This window comes from Pristiophorus japonicus, chromosome 1, assembly GCF_044704955.1.
Source record: "Pristiophorus japonicus isolate sPriJap1 chromosome 1, sPriJap1.hap1, whole genome shotgun sequence".
NCBI lineage: Eukaryota > Metazoa > Chordata > Chondrichthyes > Pristiophoridae > Pristiophorus > Pristiophorus japonicus.
Genome location: NC_091977.1, coordinates 347531380 through 347554127, shown reverse-complemented (window position 1 = coordinate 347554127; position 22748 = coordinate 347531380). Strand labels below are relative to the sequence as shown.

At 46.6% G+C, this 22748-nt stretch overlaps 1 pseudogene; it reads right to left on the bottom strand.

Moving 5' to 3' along the window:
* Positions 1-12792: 12792 nt before the first annotated feature.
* Positions 12793-13510, bottom strand: LOC139265127 (lysM and putative peptidoglycan-binding domain-containing protein 3 pseudogene; annotated as a pseudogene).
* Positions 13511-22748: the final 9238 nt, after the last annotated feature.

Genomic DNA, 22748 nt, shown 5'->3' with positions numbered 1-22748 from the left:
ATGTTTTGGGTAGCACGCAAAATTCATATTCAGTCTTCATTAACATAATTGTAATCTTGATTGCAGTGAAAAAAAGCGCTGCTCATTGGCTTATTGCTCAACTGGTGGGCCAATATCGGGTCCAGTCTAATTCCCTGTTGAAGGGGAAAATGGGAAGGCTTCTCTTCCCACGAGCGGGCCCTTTGGAATAAAGGGTCGATGCTCGTCCCAAAACGCATAGCAGCCCTCAAAGTATTAGACAGAGATGGATGGCAAGGTATAACGATCTTTAATTACGAACGTCCGGGAACACTTCTCATCACAGCCGCCTGTGAGTGGAGATGTTCCCTGAATAGCAAAATTTTACATCATTTATACATTTCATAGATCCCTTCGCCCCCCCCCCCCCCCCCCCCCCCCCCCGGTACGACCTCCCTCGATCTCTAATTGGGTTACCGTATTAGTAATATTTTGGATTGACAGACCAAGATCTCAAGGCAACTTTCAGATCTTAACTGGAATGAACTCATTGGGTTAGAATTTGCTGATCGTGTGTAGTGCCTAAAAGTCTGTTTAGAATCTTTTCACAGAGTCTTATCTTGTCGGACCGGACGTACCTTAATGTTATCTGGTGTTTTGGTGCACCAATGTTGAATCAGAGGCCTCTGGGTCCTTGGTGCTGGAATATGTTAGAATGTGAGGTCAGCCACAGGCCTTCTTCCCCTTTTGCTGAGCCAGTGTAGAAGCCGGCACTTTAAACCTTATTTCGCTTATACCCCTAATGCCAATTTTCTCTTACAATTCCCCCCTTTGGCCCTTGGCTATACGCCAAGTAGACCATATTTCCCGGAAACTACATCCCGGTGGGCAAGTTCCAGATATGTCTGTTCGCCTGGGTGGCCATCTCCCAAACTTCAGGACCTCGTGTGACTTCTCCCGCCTGGCTATATAAGGTTAAAGTCCTTCCTGCAGGACTGTTTAAATTTTCGTCCCTTATTGTCTTAATCATAGTGCGTGCCCTCGCGTGTCGTTTGGCCTGTTTAATTCATGCACAAGTTAATTCTGCCAGTACCATCAGGAACAGGCCCTGTATTACTACAAGTACATGTGATATAATCCTTATCCATGGGTGGATCTGAATATTAAGTCCAATGTTCCACAGTTTTGAGTACCAAGACTAGTCAGCCAGCATCGCGTTAATGTCTCTCTGTAGGTTGTCTATTTCTTCCATCAGCCGGATATACTGTCATCTTTGGTTTTGGATTCCTTGCACCAATTGTAATTGTTTCTCACTTAATTCGGGTATCTGTTTTCCTTGCGGTTCCCATACCGCCTCCTTGTACACTTCTCAGAGGGTATCCGTGACCGTTCCGTGGATAATTTCCGTTGTCTCGGGATGTATGTGGTATCCATTTATGACTACTTTTCCCATGGGCTGAAACAGAAGTTAGGGTTGGTGATGACACAGGGGGTGATTCCTCCCCTGGTCTTAATCGTCAGGTTGGCTGCTCCTGTGCTCACGCACCAATCTCCATTCCCTTGTGGAGCAGCAATTGTTTCGGAATCGCGTTCGAGAGGAGTGATACTCAGCATGCATCCGTTTGTTTGGTGGAATCCGCAATCATCATCTGTCATTCTTAGCGTACCTCGACATAAAACCACTTGGTTAATTTTATAGCAACCGGTTATGTCAATGCCTTTGGTACTATTGTTAATTTTAATCACCTGTCTGGAGGGGTGTTGGTAACGCAACCGTGTTCGGTTTCTTACTTCACCGATATTGTCGGTTTGGTATAAGGGGTCTCCCTTTGTTACGTTATACTGTGATATTGATAACACGAATCCGATCATATTCATATGTCTAGTAATACATCTACATTTTGGCACCCATGCGTGATTATTTTTCCGTACCTCGCACGTGTTGTTCATATTTTTGTCTAGAGTCCAATTATTAAATATGCCATTCGGGATCCAATCTGGTATGTATCCATTCTGGAGTTGCTCCAGGTTATGTTGTACCTCACTCAGTATCCAGACCCCATACCCGGAGCAAACTATCTCAGCTTGTAATCATTTACTTAGGTCGTTCTCCATTGTGTGGATCAAATTTATGGTCTTGACATGTTCCTGTAATGTGTGGGCCACTTGTAACAGTTCCCCTTTGCGCCATCTCCCAACTGCGCTTGTAGGGCTTGGCTATCTATTTCCCTCCCCAATAAACCCCTTAAGATTTGTGTTAAGGTGTTAACTCAGTCGTCTATTGCATAGAGGTCTATGGAATTCATCGTCGCAACCTCCGCCGCATAACCCGTGCCTAGTGTTTCCAGTATTTCCCTTTTCGTTCGACTTTGTTCTGTTCCCTTTCTGACATTAAATCTCAGGGTAGTGGATTCCGAGCCTTCGAGGATTCGTTGTGTCAGGTTCTGGTATAGACTTATAGTTTAATTCCCACAGAAGCTAGGAAGGATGATATCCGTTAGGTTTAGGACTACCATAAGTAGTCGCTGTCGCACCCCAAATTATATCCTTTCCTTAGATTCCTTTATTACTAGCCCCCCTTTGGCTCCAGTCTTTATGGGGGGGGGAGGGGGGGATGGGGTGGGGGTGCTTGCGTGGTTGTGCTGGGAAGAGTTGTTGTCCACAGGGTGGTTGTCAGGGCAGCGGTAGGGATCTGTCTCGGACAAGGATGTCCCAACACCACTGGTCCGTACACACGCACGGGGAGGCCGGACATATCTTCACATCGTCCACCTGGTATCCCCTTGTCGTGGCCTTCCCGAGAATTGAGTGAAGACAGGCATGCACCGTATCTCTATCCCCTCCCTACCAGTGAAATTTCCTCGTTCTTCTTCAAACACGAAGCAATACTGCGGTCTCATTTACTGCTACTGTTATGCCCTTGTTATTGTTCCAACCCCACTGTCGGTTGGAATCTCTGTTAAGTTGTGTTATTCCCGTTAGTCCAATGCTACAATTTAAATATATTATTGTGCTGACTACCACCATTAGGGTTTTTGAATCGGGATCACAGCTAACGTTTTCCGACGTCTTATAATATAGGCCTTGAGGTCCGTTACTTTCTTCATCAGTGGATGTTCCGGTTCCAAGGAGGGATAGGATCCTGTAAAACACAACATTTTCCGGTGGGTACCGGTTGGTTAGGATCCAAATTGTTTCAACTGGGTCCAGTGTTTCCATTTGCCAACACCTATGTCTATGCAAGCGCAAGTGTCACTAATCGTAATCACCTGCTGGGTCCGGTCCATTTTGGTGAGAACCCGAGTCTTTCAGGATTTATCTTTACCATGACCCAACTCCCTATTTGAAGTACCTGAACCCTTTGTTCCTTCGTGTCCCTTTCTAGATCCCTAATAATTTGTTGGTCTCGGGCTTGCGCTCGTAATTCATGTGATTGTTTGCAGAGTTCCATCACAAACCTCCGTATCTTGTCCTTGTAGGGCCCTACCTCATCACTTCCAGTAACCAGCACTTCTGGCAGCCTCATGGCTCTTCCTGTTATTAGTTCAAAGGGGGTCAGTCTGGTAGTCCGGTTAGGGGTAGCTCTTAATTTCATTAGGATTCGTGGTAGTAACTCAGCCCCCTGTCCGGTCTCCTCGAATGCCTTAGCCAGTGCTGTTTTTAAGGTCCTATTCATTTGCTCTACCAATCCGGAAGACTCATGGTGGTATGGGATGTGAAATTTTTGTTTAATCCCTAACAGGGTGCAAGCTTGCTTCATGATTTTTCCCGTAAAGTGTGTACCCTGGTCTGAGTCCAACTGTAGTGGCATTCCCCACCTGGGTATTATTTCCCCGGCCAGGATCTTAGCTACTGTATCAGCGGTGCAGTTTCTAGTGGCGAAGGCTACTACCCATTTTGTAAATTAGTCTATTATTACCAGACAGTACATTTTTCCCCTTTGGCTAGGCAGTGGGCCAGTAAAGTCTATTTGTAAGGCTTCCCAGCGTCCCTTTGGGCAAGTTTGGTGTCCCAGACAGACCTTTATCTTTTTCCCCGGGTGGTGTTTAGCGCATGTTATACATTTCCTACAATGGTTTTTTATGTCTCTACCCATTCCTTTCCACCACCAACATCGTGATATGGAGTTCATCATGCCGGTCCTACCGGTATGGGTGTTGTCATGTATTCAACCATCATTGTAACCCATGTATAAACCGACCTAAGTTATACACTGTGAGAACAATGACCACTAGGTGGTGAACTTGTGGGAGACACTCCTAGCCTGGACTTTCAGTATAAAAGGGGAAGCTCCACCCACCTTCATCACTTGAGTGCTAGCTAATAAAGGTTATTGGTCACAGAGTGACCTGCTCTCAAGCATGGGCCTCATGTGCATTGACCCAGGAGCTGGCGAGTGAGTCAAAGAAACTGACCACCATCACGACACACAAGGGGTTGTTTGAGTACAACAGATGCCCGTTCAGGATTTGTTTGGCCGCCGCGATCTTTCAACGAAATATGGAAAGCCTCCTCAAGTCGATTCCAGGGACAGTGGTGTTTCAAGACGACATCCTCATCACGGGTTGTGATACTGAAGAACACCTCCGCAATCTGGAGGAGGTGCTACGCAGACTGGACCGGGTAGGGCTGCGACTGAAAAAGGCGAAGTGCGCCTTCTTAGCTCCAGAGGTCGAATTCCTGGGGAGGAGGGTAGCTAGCAGCAGACGGGATCAGACCTACTGCATCCAAGACGGAAGCGATCGAGAGAGCACCCAGATCCCGTAACACGACGGAGCTGCTTTCGTTCCTGGGGCTCCTGAACTATTTTGGTAACTTTCTTCCCAAATTGAGCACGCTGTTAGAGCCACGACACGTCCTCCTACACAAAGGTCACGAATGGGTCTGGGGGGACAGCCAGGAAAGGGCTTTTGATAGAGCGCTCAATTTGTTATGCTCCAACAATCCGTTAACGCTATATGACCCATGTAAGAAACTTGTTTTAACGTGCGATACGTCGTCCTATGGTGTCGGGTGTGTGTTGCAGCATGTTAATGCCAAGGGTCAGTTACAGCCGGTAGCTTATGCCTCCAGAAGTCTGTCCCAGGCAGAAAGGGGCTACGGGATGGTAGAAAAGGAGGCGCTTGCATGTGTATATGCAGTAAAGAAAATGCATCCGTACCTGTTTTGGCAGGAAATTTGAGCTGCAGACAGATCACATACCCCTAATGTCCCTTTTGGCCCACAACAAGGCCATAAATGCAAACGCATCGGCCCGCTACAGAGGTGGGCACTTACATTAGCCGCCTATGACTATACAATTCGGCACAGACCGGGCACTGAAAACTACACCGATGCACTTAGCAGGCTCCCACTGGCCACCACCAAGGGGTCAACTGAGCATGCTGCTGAGATGGTCATGGCTGTTGAAGCTTTCGAAAGCAAAGGCTCACCCGTGACAGCCCGTCAGATTAAAGTCTGGACAAATAGAGACCTGCTACTGTCTTTAGTCAAGAAATGTGTCCTGAATGGGGACTGGGCAGCCACGTACAGGGCATGCCCTGAGAAATTTAAACCATTTCACAGGCGCAGGGATGAACTCTTGATTCAGGCCGATTGCCTACAGTGGGGAAACTGAGTAGTCATGCCCCAGGTGGGTAGAGAGATGTTCATCAGAGAACTCCACAATGAGAACCCGGGTATTGTCATGATGAAGGCAATTGCCAGGTCACACGTTTGGTGGCCAGGGATAGATGCAGACCTGGAACTTTGTGTTCGCAGGTGCAACACGTGTGCCCAGCTGGGCAATGCGCCCAGGGAAACCCTCCCTTAGGCCCTGGTCCTGGCCCGCCAAGCCATGCTCACGCATCCATGTGGACTACGCAGGTCCTTTCATGGGAAAAATGTTTTTGGTTGTAGTAGACGCCTACTCCAAATGGATCGAGTGTGACATTTTAAATTCAAGCACATCCTCTGCCACGGTAGAAAGTTTACGGGCAATGTTCGCCGCCCATGGTCGATCGAATGTCTTGGTCAGTGACTATGGCCTGTGCTTCACAAGCACTGAATTCCAGGACTTCATGTCAGAATGGCACCGTTTAAGCTGGCCTCAAACGGCCAGGCGGAACAAGCAGTGCAGATAATCAAATAGGGGATGCTCAGAATCCAAGGGGGTTCCCTACAAAGCCGCTTATCACGCCTCCTGTTGGCCTATAGATCCCGACCACACTCGCTCACAGGGGTTCCACCTGCAGAGCTGCTAATGAAAAGGACGCTCAAAACCAGGTTATCCCTTATACACCCCACCATGAAAGAAATTGTTGAGAGCAGGCGCCAGTCACAATGTGACTACCATGACAGGAATGCAAGGGCGCGAGGTATTGATGTCAATGACTCTGTCTTTGTCCTCAACTACGCTGCAGGGCCCAAATGGTTCGCAGGCACTGTGATTGCCAAAGAGGGGAATAGGATTCTGGTAGTTAAACTTACATAGAAACATAGAAACATGGAAAATAGGTGCAGGAGTAGGCCATTCAGCCCTTCGAGCCTGCACCACCATTCAATAAGATCATGGCTGATCATTCACCTCGGAACCCTTTTCCTGCTTTCTCTCCATACTCCTTGATCCCTATAGTCGTCAGGGCCATATCTAACACCCTCTTGAATATATCTAACGAACTGGCATCAACAACTCTCTGCAGTAGAGAATTTCAGAGGTTAACAACTCTGAGTGAAGAAATTTCTCCTCATCTCTGTCCTAAATGGCTTACCCCTTATCCTTAGACTGTGAGCCCTGGTTCTGGACTTCCAACATCGGGAACATTCTTCCTGCATCTAACCTGTCCAGGCCCATCAGAATGTTACATGTTTCTATGAGATCCTCTCTCATTCTTCTAAACTCTAGTGAATATAGGCCCAGTCGATCCAGTCTCTCCTCATATGTCAGTCCCGTCATCCCAGGAATCAGTCTGGTGAACCTTCGCTGCACTCCCTCAACAGCAAGAATGTCCTTCCTCAGATTAGGAGACCAAAACTGTACACAATATTCCAGGTGAGGCCTCACTAAGGCCCTGTACAACTGCAGTAAGACCTCCCTGCTCCTATACTCAATTCCCCTAGCTATGAAGGCCAACATGCCATTTGCCTTCTTCACTGCCTGCTGTACCTGCATGCTAACTTTCAATGACTGATGTACCATGACACCCAGGTCTCATTGCACCTCCCCTTTTCCTAATCTGCCGCCATTCAGATAATATTCTGCCTTTGTGTTTTTGCCACCAAAGTGGATAACCTCACATTTATCCACATTATACTGCATCTGCCATGCATTTGCCCACGCACCTAACCTGTCCAAGTCACCCTGCAGCCTCTTAGCATCCTTCTCACAGCTCACACCACCACCCAGCTTAGTGTCATCTGCAAACTTGGAGATATTACACTCAATTCCTTCATCCAAATCATTGATGTATATTATAAATAGCTGGGGTCCCAGCATTGAGCCCTGCGGCACCCCACTAGTCATTCTGCCATTCTGAAAAGGACCCGTTTATCCCGACTCTCTGCTTCCTGTCTGCCAACCAGTTCTCTGTCCATGTCAATACATTAGCCCCAATACCTTGTGCATTAATTTTGCACACCTCCTGTGTGGGACCTTGTCAAAAGCCTTTTGAAAGTCCAAATACACCACATCCACTGGTTCTCCCTTGTCCACTCTACTAGTTAGATCCTCAAAAAATTCTAGAAGATTTGTCAAGCATGATTTCCCTTTCATAAATCTATGCTGACTTGGACCGATCCTGTCACTGCTTTCCAAATGCACTGCTATTTCATCTTTAATAATTGATTCCAACATTTCCCCCACTACTGATGTCAGGCTAACCGATCTATAATTCCCTGTTTTCTCTCTCCATCCTTTTTTAAAAAGTGGTGTTACATTAGCTACCCTCTAGTCCATAGGAACTGATCCAGAGTCGATAGACTGTTAGAAAATGATCACCAATTCTTCCACTATTTCTAGGGCCACTTCCTTAAGTACTCTGGGATGCAGACTATCAGGCCCTGGGGATTTATTGGCCTTCAATTCCATCAATTTCCCTAACACAATTTCCTGACTAATAAGGATTTCCTTCAGTTCCTCCTTCTCGCTGGACCTTTGGTCCCCGAGTATTTCCAGAAGGTTATGTGAGTCTTCCTTCGTGAAGACAGAACCCAAGTATTTGTTCAATTGGTCAGCCATTTCTTTGTTCCCCATTATAAATTCACCTGATTCTGACTGCAAGGGACCTATGTTTGGCCTCACTAATCTTTTTCTCTTCACATAACTATAGAAGCATTTGCAGTCAGTTTTTATGTTCCCAGCAAGCTTCCTCTCGTACTCTATTTTCCCCCTCCTAATGAAACCCTTTGTCCTCCTCAGCTGAATTCTAAATTGCTCCCAGTTCTCGGGTTTGCTTTTTCTGGCCAATTTATATGCCACTTCCTTGGATTTAACACTATCCCTAATTTCCCTTGTTAGCCACGGTTGAGCCACCTTCCCCGTTTTGTTTTTACTCCAGACAGTGATATACAATTGTTGAAGTTCATCCATGTGATCTTTAAATGTTTGCCATTGCCTATCCACTGTCAACCCTTTAAGTATCATTTGCCAGTCTATTCTAGCCAATTCATGTCTCATACCATCGAAGTTACTTTTCCTTAAGTTCAGGACCCTAGTCACTGAATTAACTGGGTCACTCTCCATCTTAATAAAGAATTCTACCATATTATGGTCACTCTTTCCCAAGGGGCCTCGCACAACAAGATTGCTAATTAGTCCTTTCTCATTACACGTCACCCAGTCTAGGATGGCCAGCCCTCTAGTTGGTTCCTTGACACATTGGTCTAGAAAACCATCCCTAATACACTCCAGGAAATCCTCCTCCACTCTATTGCTACCAGTTTGGTTAGCCCAATCTATATGTAGATTAAAGTCGTCCATGATAACTGCTGTACCTTTATTGCATGCATCCCTAATTTCTTGTTTGATGCTGTCCCCAACCTCACTATTACTGTTTGGTGATGTGTATACAACTCCCACTAGCATTTTCTGCCCTTTGGTATTCCGCAGCTCTACCCATACCAATTCCACATCATCCAAGCTAATTTTCTTCCTTACTATTGCGTTAATTTCCTCTTTAACCAGCAACGCTACCCCACTTCCTTTTCCTTTCTGTCTATCCTTCCTGGATATAGAGTTCCCAGCCTTGGTCACCCTGGACCCATGTCTCCGTAATCCCAATTATATCATATTCAGCTGCCTGAGCAGTTAATTCGTCCACCTTATTATGAATACTCCTCGCATTGAGGCACAGAGCCTTCAGGCTTGTCTTTTTAACACACTTTGTCCCTTTTAGAATTTTGCTGTAATGTGGCCCTTTTTGATTTTTGCCTTGGGTTTCTCTGCTCTCCACTTTTACTTTTCTTCTTTCTATCTTTTGCTTCTGCCCCCATTTTACTGCAGGCAAGGGTACTGGCGCAGTGACAGTGGTGGGAGGACAAATGCTGTCATCCTGAGAGAGCACGGCAGGTTTCTGCTCCATAGAGGCACTGTCACTCCACCGGCTAAGATCATGCGTAACTGACCTGACAGGGGAGTAGCCACCATGACCTCCGGGTGGTTCTCCCTGGATCAGGAAGGTATATGCTTGCTTTTTTGGAAACAGGAGGTGGGTGGGGTGGCTTGACCCATCCACCTCCACGGAGGTGTGTGGGGGACCTGACCCATCCACCTCCATGGCACGAACCTGGTATTGCAGTACTTCCAGGAACGGTGCAGTGGCTCTAGGCCTTTTGGCTAAGAGCATTGGCGCAGAGTGATCCTTGGCGTGTGCAAGGTGACCTCTGGCGTTTGTGATTTGACAAAGAATTGGAACGATTGGCTACGAATTAAAAAAAAAAAAAAAAAAAATCTGTTGGAGGTCAGATTGCTAGATAGCTGTAACACCCAGCAAGCCCCTTTGAACACTGGTAAGCACAGCCAGCAGTCTGCGTGGCAGCAAGCTGAGCTTGCATGAAAGAAGTCTCAGCTTCCACTGTGGCACCCATATATTGGGTGGCTTCTACTTGTGCTGCAATGGAAGCTGAGACATCGGCTATCAGATGCTGCATTGTGGTTTGGTCCGCCAGTGTACTAATAGAGTTGGGCATCACTTCCATACTGGAAAGAATGGGCTCCAAGCTCTGCACAAAGTCCTGTGTCAAATTTGTGCTGATTCCTTCATGTTCCTTGACATTGTATGCAGATTTTCTGGCAGGCCTGCCAATGCATCTTGCATTTCATTGTGTATACCCATCACCCTTCTTCTGTAGGCCGCCCCATTGAAGTGTTCATCTGAGTCCTCTGCAGCAGTACTTGTGTGGCCTCATCCTCCAGGAAGCTGGCATCTGCACAGCCCTTGCCCCCTGCATCCCGCTTGTGCACTGTGTCTGACCACATGCAGATTCCACGTCTAATCTATCCTCTAAAGTACGCGTAGCATCAGTGTCTGATGGTGCTATGTCTTCAGCATCAATGTCTTCTTTTCTACCTGTTGCTGCTCCTCCACTGGCTGGCCAGGTTGAAGTTCTTGATATCTGAAAGGTGAAAGGCACAGGGTAAGCTTGCGATGAGGGAAGGGGGGAAGCAAGAGGTGCATGCTTACACCATCTGTGGCTTGTAAATCAGAAGAGATTACGAGACGCGGGGGAAGTGGGATGTGAGGATCTTTGATTGTTTCAGTCCCACCGCTGGCCACGGGCTCAGCGATGGCCACTCCTGTGATGGTAACTACCATCTTCTCCATCAGGGTAAGGTTGTGCAGAAGCTGGTCAGCTCTAGTTAGGCACCAACTTGTCCTTGCAAGAGATGGAAGTGTGTCAGATTGTCATGCAATGTGCTCGACATGAATGAATTGCTGATAGTGTGTGCAAGCTGAGAGATTTGGATATAAGGCTTGTATGAGGGTGAGGTGAATCTATGTTCGGTATGAGCCCTGTTTGATAGAGGTTGTTGGTAGGTGTGATGCATTGAGCAGTGTGTGAGGCTAGTAGTGCAATTGGTGGTATAAGGCATTTGAGGATGCATTCACTGACCTCTTGACTACTTGTCAGAAGTCATTAAACGTTTTGGGGCACTGCTTCCAGATCCTCGAGGCTTGACTTCTGGTATTGACCGCCACAGCTATCAGCTCCCACTGCTTTCTGAGAGTTTGGCTGGAGGGCCTATGGATAGAGGACACCTCTCCTCATGTTCACCTCCTCCACCAAGGCCTCCATTGCAGCATCTGAGAACCTTGGAGCATGCTCTCTCTCCTTTTGCACCATTAGTCACTCTTCTTGCAGGTCAGACTCTCTTCCCCAGCCACTTCCAGCACCTGCTCCATCAGAATGCATCTCCTCTTTAAGAGGAGGTGCAGATTGGGTTTAAGTGGTGCTAGTCTCGCACGACCTTGGGCAATCATTTAAATTAGTAGACAGCACAAAATTTGGCGAGTGAGTTTAGGTACACGTCCCTCGAGCTGGGTGACAGTGCAGTTCAACCAGGTGGTGGCTGGGATCCCTGAAGGGTGCATTTTAAAAATTCTTTCTGATCTGCCCTCTTTTATAGGGGGCTGAGCAATTCCTGGTCGAGGTCAAGAGGAGCTGGAGCGCAATCCTCCAGTTGGACATTCCAGCTATATGGAGCAGGCTAGAGATATTCCCACCTGTTCTTTGAAAATTTGGTGCTCTCCCACTGCTCTTGCAAACTACAGCAGAGCCAATGATGGAGGCTACCGGTGGGTGCAGTCACAATGTCTGGAATTTGGGAGATAACTTGTTTACTCATTGAATATTTATCCCAAACTAAATATAAATGGGAACTGCATTGTGCATCAAGTGTTTCAATTTTTATTTTAAAAGTTATGATAAATTCCAAAAGAATACAATTCTGTTACAAAGTTTTAAGAAAATACAACTGAAGTAAATGGTGGAATTTCATTCTTGAATAGCCACATTTTGAATCATTTGGTCTTTTCTTCACAATTATGATCTCCAGCTTTACTGTACAGAATCAATAACTGTTACATAAAACACTAACTTTCAACAGTCTCAGTACTAACAAGACATCTGCATGTCTTCAACTATGGTAATTTAACAGTCAATAAATACATTTTTAGGCAGCAGAAATCCTTAATATGAAAATGAGATTAAGACAACATGTAGTTTTATGACATTTAGAGTTACTATTTCCGCATTTACCGGAAAATAGCATTCTGGCGTAATCACTGCATAGCTGCACTGAATATCAATGAGCTGCCAGCAGGGTATCTTTCAAGGTTTAAAGAACATGAGGGATGTGGGGATAATGCTAAATGCATAATTTTTGACACTGGATGTCAGTTTTAGCATTTTAAATTACATATTAAAACTTTAGTGTCTTTAAACACAAACAGTTGCAGTTTAATAACAAATGTATTTTCACCCTAGAAAATAACCACAAAATAATGTCTGGCTTAGAAATATATTTAACCAAGCTAATCGGGATCACAGTTATTTAAAGGAAGATGCTGGTTAAATAATGATGCAAAGCTGCTGTTTAGAACTGCAATATCAACCCAAATGCAATTATTAATGCTGCATATCATTTAACTCAGGCACAAAATTCCAGCAAATTCTGTATCAGTGTCATCTTTTATATTACCATATCCCATAACATAGGAAGACAAGTCTTCACTGCTTCCATCGATTATTTTGCAAAATTTGGTTCACTTGTGCAGTAGAAAATGAGAGCATTTTTAACATGATGCAATTTCCCCAGTTCCTCCCCATTAAAACTAGAGGCTATTGGATACAGTCATTTTACATCTGCGCTGCACAGTCATGTTAGATGTTTGTGGTCAGGTGACAGCCACTTGAACTTTTGAGTTCACATGCTCATGGGCCTCCTCTGAACCCATTTTAGTCCTTTTAATAGAAGAATTTCATAGTTGTACTTTGGCTCTTTCTGTGCAGTTTGAGTAACAGGTAGGTTTGTTGATTCCATAGTAGAATGATGGCTTGTCTCAACCTTTACCAGGACTTCATAGTAGAGTAGATAAAACACTGGTGTAACAATCCCAACTACTAACATTATCATCACTGCATTCCACCAACGCATGCCCCAGTCAGCTCCATAATGGGGATCTTTACGTGGCAAGATTTTGCGATCTGCTGCTTGATAAAATGGTTGTGTAGATAAAGCTGAAACCACTTCATTTAAATGCTCCCTAGTGGTGTCATTAGATTTCACTATCCTTTCTATGTCTTTATCAACCTCTCTGAGAAAATTGTCAGCATTTTCATTCGATGAAGAATCTACACCAGTGTTGGATTCCTGAAACTGTGCATTAGATTCCAAGGCAACACGTGGAATTAGTCTTGATTTGGCAGGGCTGTGCGTCTCACTCAATAAAGTGATCTTTTTCACAGGCATCTTTATAGATCTGAGAGCAAAAAAGTCCTGGTCGTTGATAAGATTATTAATCCTCTTGATATCTGCAACCTGAAAATGACCAATGGACAAATCTGCCACAAACATGTGGATCAAACAAAAAGGAGGTTCAGCAACCCCATAGAAGAAGCAGAGGAAGAACACGACGTAGTTTACTCCACCACAGCTGACTTAACACCGGAACCAAGTGGAGGAGAGCCCAGTCACTGTGGGGCAGTCCGGACAGGCCTGAGGCACCGGAAACAGCAGACACTCAGGCCAGCGCCCAACAACCGGAGCCCCAACTCAGGCGCTCTACAAGGGAGCGTAAACCACCAGAGAGACTTAACTTGTGATCCCAATAAGACTTTGGGGGGGAGGTGATGTCATGTATTCAACTATCATTGTAACCCATGTATAAACTAACCTAAGTTGTACACTGTGAGAACAATGATCACTAGGTGGTGAACTTGTGGGAGACACTCCTAGCCTGGACTTTCAGGTATAAAAGGGGAAGCTCCACACACCTTCATCACTTGAGTGTTAGCTAATAAAGGTTACTGGTCACAGAGTGACCTGCCCTCAAGCATGGGCCTCGTGTGCATTTATACTGTATAGTAAGGACATATCAGGTGTAGCAGTGGTAGAAACTCAATAGGTTCTGTTGGATACATTCCGGGGCCACTACATTGCCATTTTTCCTCCAAACTCCATCCGCCCCCCTTTTAGCTGGTTCTGTTCCCACCCTTCTGTTTCTTGCGGGGTGGATTCTCCTTGTAGCTTGAGTATGTTTACTTCCTCCGTTTGGGTAATACATGAGCCAATCGGGGTGTTACTAGTCAGATCTAATTCGGCTGCCTGTTTGGCAGCTTCGTCTGCCCAGGCATTTCCCTGCTGGTGCCTGTCCGTGATCTTTGGATGCGCTTTAATTTTTATCACTGCACATTCCTGTGGGAAGAGGGATGCTTCTACCAATTCCTTAGCGATCTCTTCGTGCATAATGGGTCCCCCTCCCGATGTCACGTACCCCCGTCGTTTCCAAGCAGTCATATAATCATGTACCACCCCGAAGGCGTAACGACTATCTGTGTATATGTTGAGCCTTTTCCCTGCTGCTAATTTTAATGCTTCTGTGAGGGCTACCAATTCCGCTACCTGAGCCGATAGGTTTCCCTTTAAGGGTCCCCTTTTCCTGACTTGTCCATTGTTGTCCACCACTGCCCATCCTGTTCGTTGGGTTCCATCTACATATCAACGCGATCCATCCACATAGAGATCTATATTTGCCTTTTCAAGCGGGGTTTCGCTAATGTGATTCCCTTTCCCCTCATTTCCCATGAGACCACACTGGTGTTCTTTACCTTCGGTGACTATCCATCCTGCGGGACTATTCCCGTTGTCCTTTATTATAGTCATGCCGCCGTTTGGGTGTAAGAGCATCGCTTCCCAATTGGCGCGCTGTGCGTCGGATACAGTTCTTAGCCTTCCTCTGTTAAGTAATTCCACGAGGGTATGTAAGATGATCTGCCTGGTCATCACTATAGGCTCGCTGGCCCTCACGGCCCATGCCGCACAATCGAGAGCTGCGACACAGGGACAGCCCTGCGGCCACTGGTCCTTATTTCATGGAATAGTATGCCACGGGCCTTTGCCTATCCCCGTGTTCCTGGGTTACCACCGCATTGTAATGGGTCTCACTATGGTACATATACAGGTGGAAGGGTCTATTCTGATCCGGCAATACCAAGGCGGGTGCACTCATAAGGGCTTGCTTTGGCTGTATAAACGCCATCTCCTGGGGGCTACCCCAGTCAACGGGCTCCTGGCAGGGCCTTCCTCCTTTTACTAGGTCCTGTATCGGTTGGGCCATCTCCGCATAGTCTGGAATAAAATTCCGGCAATAGTTAAATAGTTCCAATACCTGTCGGACCCCTTTTACCGTTTCTGGTCTAGGCATTGTTCTAATAGCCTCCTTCCGATCTGCGGGCACCTGTCTATTCCCTTATGCTACTACATATCCCAAGTACGTAACCTCCTCCTTTCCCATCTGGGCTTTCCTGGGATTTGCCTTCAATCCCGAGCGCTGTAAGGCCCCTAATACTGTAGTTAGGGCCAACATGTATTGTTGCTCATTACCTGAAGCGATAAGAATATCGTCCATGTACTGTAGTATAGTGTTTCCTTCTCCTACGTCCAGGAGGATTCCTGACAATCTCGGTGGAATATGCCCGGGCTATTGTGAAATCCTTGTGGCACCCTGGTCCAGGTATACTGTTTCCCCTTTACAGTGAAGGCAAACTTCCTCTGTGACTCCTCATTCAAAGGTATAGCCCAGAATCCGTTCACTACGTCGAGTACAGTAAAGATTTTATGTTCTGGGTTCAGGCCATTGAAAATAGTGGATGGCTCGCCACAATCGGATGTTCCCTTGGGTGACCTTGTTCAGGACTGTATAGTTGACAGTGAACCTGTAGGTTCCGTCGGGTTTCTTTACCAGCCACATCGGTGAATTAGTGGTGGCAGTTACTAGCTTTACCACCCCTTGTGGTTCTAATTCTTGCACTATTTGGTGGACGGCTACTTCAGCCTCGGGTTTATAAAGGATATTGTCTGTGGGCCTTATGATCCGGCCCGGGAATTTTGACCGGGTCAGCTCGGGCCAGCACGCAATCCTGTTGCTGTGCCCACAGAGCCGGATATAGTCGGCATACACTGCCCCACACGCCCTTCATTTCCCACTCGGGCTGTATTGGGACAATCCTTGCTACTCGCTGCTGCTGATGTCCCGGACAATCGAACTTCTGTTGGGTATGATGTTTCTCTCCCCATATTATCCAATTACGCTGGGGGTCTATAAGTGCCCCTACTTCCTTCAGGGTGTCTATCCCTAGCATGGTGCCTTCCGGGTTAGGGCAGCACCAAAATTGGATGGGTATCATTATTCCCTGTATCTTTAATAGTACTACTTCGCTTAATGTCGCTTTTTTGGATCCTCCTCCTATCCCTTGAATATTAACCGTGGTTCTTGTAAGAGGGAGGTCTAGATTAGTTATGGATACCGACGCTCCCGTGTCCACTAGCATGTTGCACTGCTGGCCCCCTAACACTGCACTAATAAACATACGGGGATCTAGCGTCGGCCGTCCCAACCTTCCCTTGGGGGCCGGTAACCCCTAACGGGTACTGGCCAATTTAAGTAAGTTGATGAGCTCCTTGTTAGAAGGTGACTCCAGAGGGAGTGGGGCTGGCATTGTTGTTTGTCGGAGAATTTCCATCCGTTCCTCATGCGTGATGGGCGTCCCTGTCTGTTTTCTGGTTTGCTGGGGGCCATTTCCTGCCGCCCCGCCTCCCGCTGCCCAACATCTTTTTGCTACGTGTCCCAGTTTGTTGCAATTATGGCACTTGAGTCTATCCGTCCCTTTTTCAGCCTCCCTTTGTGAGCAATCTCTGCTAAAATGCCCACCCTGATGACTTGTGTAACACATCAAGGGGGCTGCGCTCAGGTCCCCCCTATCTTCCTTTTCTCCTGTCACTAATGCTGCCACCACTATCAGCTACCTTTTCCTTTTGCTCGGCCTTTAATTTCTCCACGATTTGTGCCCATTCTGAGATTTCATCATAATCATCTCCTATCTTGAATCCCAGCTTAATTATTTTTTGATGCGCCTCCCCCAGTCCACCCTTAAATATTTCTAAAAATGCCGCAGCCTCTTTATCGGGGTTGTTAGCACCGGAGTGGTCCTTGTACTCGAGCCATTTCTGCTCTCCATGTTCCCCTACAGTTTCGTTCAGTTTTTGGATTACTTTTAATATCCTGCTCCATTTATCAGTTCTTATTGGTCCCCAATATTCATCCATTCTGTGCTGAGGTCTAGTATCCGCTGTGCCGTAGTTCGCATCGGGTTTCCCATCGTCATCCAGTTGCCGTTTTGCACGGATTGGGTAGCCCTTTGCCAGTTTACATTACTGGTTTTGGCCTTTACCAGACCGTGTACGTCTCCTCGGGTTAGATTATGTGCATCCAACATTTCCTCAACCTTTTGCCAGAATTCTGTATTCCTGCTATTTGGTTTGGGGGTGGGTAAATCTTTTAGCAGTGTCTGTCTCTCATGCGGGGTGAGGGGAACTTCTTGTATGGTGACGTGACCGGGTTGCTGCCCATGTGTAGGGACGGTGGTAGTATGTACAGGAGCTGCCTGTACGTACCTGTCATATGCCGGGGGCCCTTCCTGGGTTCCGTTATTATCTTGGGGCTCCCCTGCCTGTACCTCTTTCAGGGAGGGGTATATTTGGGGTACTGGGGGGGTTATTTTTAGGTCGGGTGTTGCTGATGCGCACTGTAGGGTTTGTCCGTTCTCCTTTACAGCCTTTTCTAATTCCGTTATTTTAGTTTTTCATTCCTGAATCAATTCAGTGTGGGTATCTATTTATTTTGCCTGTTCCCGGTAACAGGTAAGGATAATTACTTGGGCCATTTCAACCTTGTGTTTGGTCTAACTATCCCACCATTGGTTTTATTCGCCTTTTTACTAGCCGGGTTACCCATCTTACTTTGGGGAAGGTGTAGGGGTCTTGGGCATTCCCTTTAATTCGTGTTTGAGATGTAGGACATCGTCTATATGTCTCCCTTTGGCGCCGTACACTCGTACTGTCACGCTTCTGGGTCAATATGTCTCGTCTCTGCAGGGATGTCATCTATATGTCTTCCTTTTGCGCCGTACACCCGAACTGCCACGCTTCCAGGTCAATATGTCTCGCCTCTGCGCCGTGCGCTCGTACCACTTGGATCAATACGTCTCGTCCATATGTCTTCCCTTGCGTCGTACCCTTGCTCTGCCGTGCTTACTACACAGAGTATCAGAGTATGCCTTTTAACCCCCTCCCACCCCTAGATCATCCCTCTCCTCTGTCTCCGACGCTCTGGGACCTGCTACAGATGGTTCTTTGTACAGATGTCCTTCCCTCCCAGTTTACAATGCCACAGCTCTAACTTGAAGGTGGGAAATGAAACATACTCACCCCAACAGCTGGATCATTGTTCCGTTCGGGAAGTTCTTGTACTCTGCTCACAGCACCAAATTGAAGGGGAAAATGGGAAGGCTTCTCTTCCCACGAGCGGGCCCTTTGATATAAAGGGTCGATGCTCGTCCTAACACACGTAGCGACCCACGAAGTAGTAGATGGAAATGGGTGGCAAGGTATAACGATTTTTAATTACGAATGTCCAGGAACACCTCTCACCACAGCCGCCTGTGAGTGGAGATGTTCCCTGAATAGCAAAATTGTACATCATTTATACATTTCGTAGATCCTTTCGCCCCCCGGTACGACCTCCCTCGATCTCTAATTGGGTTACCTTATTAGTAATATTTTGGATTGACAGACCAAGATCTCAAGGCAACTTTTAGACCTTAATTGGGATGACCTCGTTGGGTTAGAATTTGCTGATCGTACGTAGTGCCTAAAAGTCTGTTTCGGATCTTTTCACAGAGTCTTATCTTGTCGGACTAGACGTACCTTAATGTTATCTGGTGTTTTGGTACATCAATGTTGAATCAGAGGCCTCTGGGTCCTTGGTGCTGAAATTTGATAGAATGTGAGGTCAGCCACAGACCTTCTGCCCCTTTTGCTGAGCCAATGTAGAAGCCGGCACTTTAAACCTTATTTCGCTTATACCCCTAATGCCAATTTTCTCTTACAACCTGTCATGTTTTGCACAGGCTTTAATCAGTACTTAAAGGGGAGGTTCATTGATACTGCAGCACCTCATTGTCAAGCCACTCACAACTTCAGTTGGAAGAAGACGGCAGTGCAAACACATAGCTGAGCCTCAGCACAGGGAGAGAGCCCGCAGATTCTCAGACACAGCTCTTGAGGCACTGGTCATGGCCATGGAGAGGAGATAGGCTATCCTCTTCCCACATACTGGCAGGAAGCCCTCGCCACACATCTCTCGAAACCTCTAGTGGGGAATAGCCGCCTATGTGACGGCCAGCACAGTGATGCCAAGGTCGGCCATCCAGTGTCGAAAAAAGTTTAATGACCTCATATGGCATGTCAAGGTGAGTGAAGGCTTCAATAAATGCCATATCCAACCATCTGCACTACAAGCCTCACACACTGCTCAATGCACCACAACCCCATCACTCACCTACCAACAATTTCTACTTATCACCACTCAGACTTTACAATCATCGCTTCACTTCATCCTCACAACCTTACCACTGCTGCAACATTTACACCCACATCTCACACATTACACACACTGACGGCTATTCAACCATGGCAGGCACATCACCCAAACACATTGCACCATACTCACACACACACTTCTCTTTCTCTCGCAGGCCAAGGTTGCGCATAATCAGAGAGAGCAGTGGCAGACAGGCCAGGGCAGGCTGCCATCCACAACCTCAGCCAACTGGAGGAGAGAGTGCTGGAGATCATTGGGCAGCAGATAATGTAGGCCGTGGCAACCGATGAGGTTAAAGCCCATGGGCACAACAACAGTATGCTCATTCCTAATCCTTCTTCTCACATCCCTCTTCTTACTATCAATCTGCTGATGCTGTATACATGCAAATCTTGTTCTACCCGCTCTCCCCTCACCATAACTCAACTCTTGTGCCTTTCTGCTTTCAGTGAATCAAGACCAAGCACCCGAGCAGCCTGTCCCTGAGGCAATGCAGGAGAGTGAGGGGGGAGAAGACGACGACACAGCGTCACTGCATCTGTCACTCACAGACGCCCGCTCAGAAACTGGCACTGTGTACTTTAGAGGCTAGTGTAGAAGCAGGATCTGCAAAGGGTGAGGCACTGGGTACGAGTGGGTTGCAGCAAGGCCAGGGGGAAAGGGTAGCTCGGGGGCCAGTTCCCCAGTGGGCGAGTTCACGTACGAGTTCTGCTGCACAGGACTCTGATAAGGACCTCGATGGGGCAGTCTTCAGAAGAAGGGGGATGGGCATGCACACCGAATTGCTAGGTACAATGTCAAGCATGCCAGAGTGTGTCTTGGCAATATCAAGGAGCATGGAGGAGTTCGCTTTCAACATTGCATGGGGCTCTGTGCAGAGGTTGGATTTCATGGCTGGAAATGATGGAACACTCTCAGAGACCTAAACATGATGCTGTATGCCATTGCAGCTCAGGTGGACGCGACCCAACATCTTAGTGCTGCAATGGAAGCGCAGACCGCTTTCAAAAAGTCCCAGCTTGGTGCCATCCAAGCTCAGACCGCTGTCATGCAGTCTCAGCTTGCTGTCACCCAAGTTCAGACTGGTGCCATCATGGCTGGGTTTACCAATGTTGAAAGGGGCTTGCAGCGTGTCGCAGCAGTCCAGCAATCTGTGCTCCAACAGATTGCTAGGAATGCTGAAGCGCTGCCCTGGGAGAGTGGCAGCGAGTCAGTGGGGCAATAATCCTGCTGTCCTCTCAGAGTGGCAATTCCTGTTCCCACCATTGCCATTCTGCCATTTGGTGTGTGACTATGTTTCTAATGGTGAATGCCCTGTATCCTGGCAGCAGTCATGATGCTTTCCACCAGTCCATTGTGCCAGCAATTTTCCAGAACCACACCGAACCCGAGAGTGGCTACTCTGAGACAAGGGTTATCCGCTGTACACCTGGCTCATAAGAAATAGGAGTAGGCCATATGGCTCCTCGAGCCTGCTCCGCCATTCAATCAGATCATGGCTGATCATTGACCTCAACTCCACTTTCCCACCTGATCTCCATATCCCTTGATTCCCCTTGACTCCAAAAATCTATCTATCTCAGCCTTGAATATATTCAAAGACTCAGCATCCACAGCCCTCTAGGGCAGAGAATTACAAAGATTCACAACCCTCTGAGTGAAGAAATTCCTCCATGTCTCGGTCTTAAATGGCCTACCCCTTATCCTGAGACTGTGGCCCCTAGTTCTAGACACTCCAGCCAGGGGAAACAACCGCTCCGTATCTACCCTGTCAATCCGATTCAGAATCTTGTAGGTTTCAATGAGATCATTCTTCTAAACTCCAGAGATTATAGGCCCATTCTACACAATCTCTCATCATAAGACAGTCCTCTGATTCCAGGAACCAATCTTGTGAACCTCCATTGCACCACCTCCAAGGAAAATATATTCTTCCTTAGATAAGGAGACCAGAACTGTACAATTGTAGCAAGACATCCTTACTCTCATACCCTAACCCCCTTGCAATAAAGGACAACACGCCATTTGCCTTCCTTAATGCTTGCTGTACCTGCATGCTAGACTTCTGTGTTTTTTGCACAAGGACACCCAAATCTCTCTGTACACAAACATTTAAAAGTATCTCTCCATTTAAAAAAAATTCTGTTTTTCTATTCTTCCTACCAAAGTGAATAACTTCACATTTCCCTACATTATACGCCACCTGCCACCTTACTGCCTCCTCACTTAGTCTATCTATATCCTTTGCAGACTCTTTATGTTCTCCTCACAGCTTACTGTCCCACCTAGTTTTGTATCATAAGCAAACTTGGATACATTACACTCGATCCCTTTATCTAAGTCATTAATATAGATTGTAAATAGTTGAGGCCCCAGCAATGATCCTTGCGGCACCCCACTAGTTACAGCCTTCCAACCTGAAAAAGACCCGTTTATCTCAGTTTTCTGTCCTTTAACCAATCATTGATCCATACATTACCTCCACTCCCATGATCCCTTATCTTGTGTAATGATTTTTTTGAATGATAAAGGAGTCAAGGATTATGGGAGGACGTGGAGTTGAGGCCAGGATCAGATCAGCCATGATCTTATTGAATGGCGGAGCAGGCTCGACGGGCCAAATGTCCTACTCCTGCTCCGATTTCTTATGTTCTTATGTAATAACCTTTTATGTGGCATCTTATCGAATGCCTTTTGGAAATCCAAATATACTACATCCACTGGTTCCCCTTTATCTACTCTGCTCGTTACATCCTCAAAAAACTCTAATAAATTTGTCAAACCTGATTTCCCTTTCATAAAACCATGCTGACTCTGCCTGATCATGTTCTGATTTTCTAAGTGCCCTGATACCACTTCCTTAACAATGGATTCCAGCATTTTCCCAATGACTGATGTCAGGCTAACTGGCCTGTACTTCCCTGTTTTCTCTCTCCCTCCTTTCTTGAATAGCAGTGCTACATTTGCTACCCAATCTGCTGGAATCGTTTTAGAATCTAAGGAATTTTGAAAGATCAAAACCAATACATCCACTATCTCTGCAACCACCTCTTTTAGAACCTTAGGATGCAGACCATCAGGTCCAGGGCATTTGTCGGCTTGTAGGACCATTAGTTTCTTTAGTACTTTTTCTCTACTTATATTAATTATATT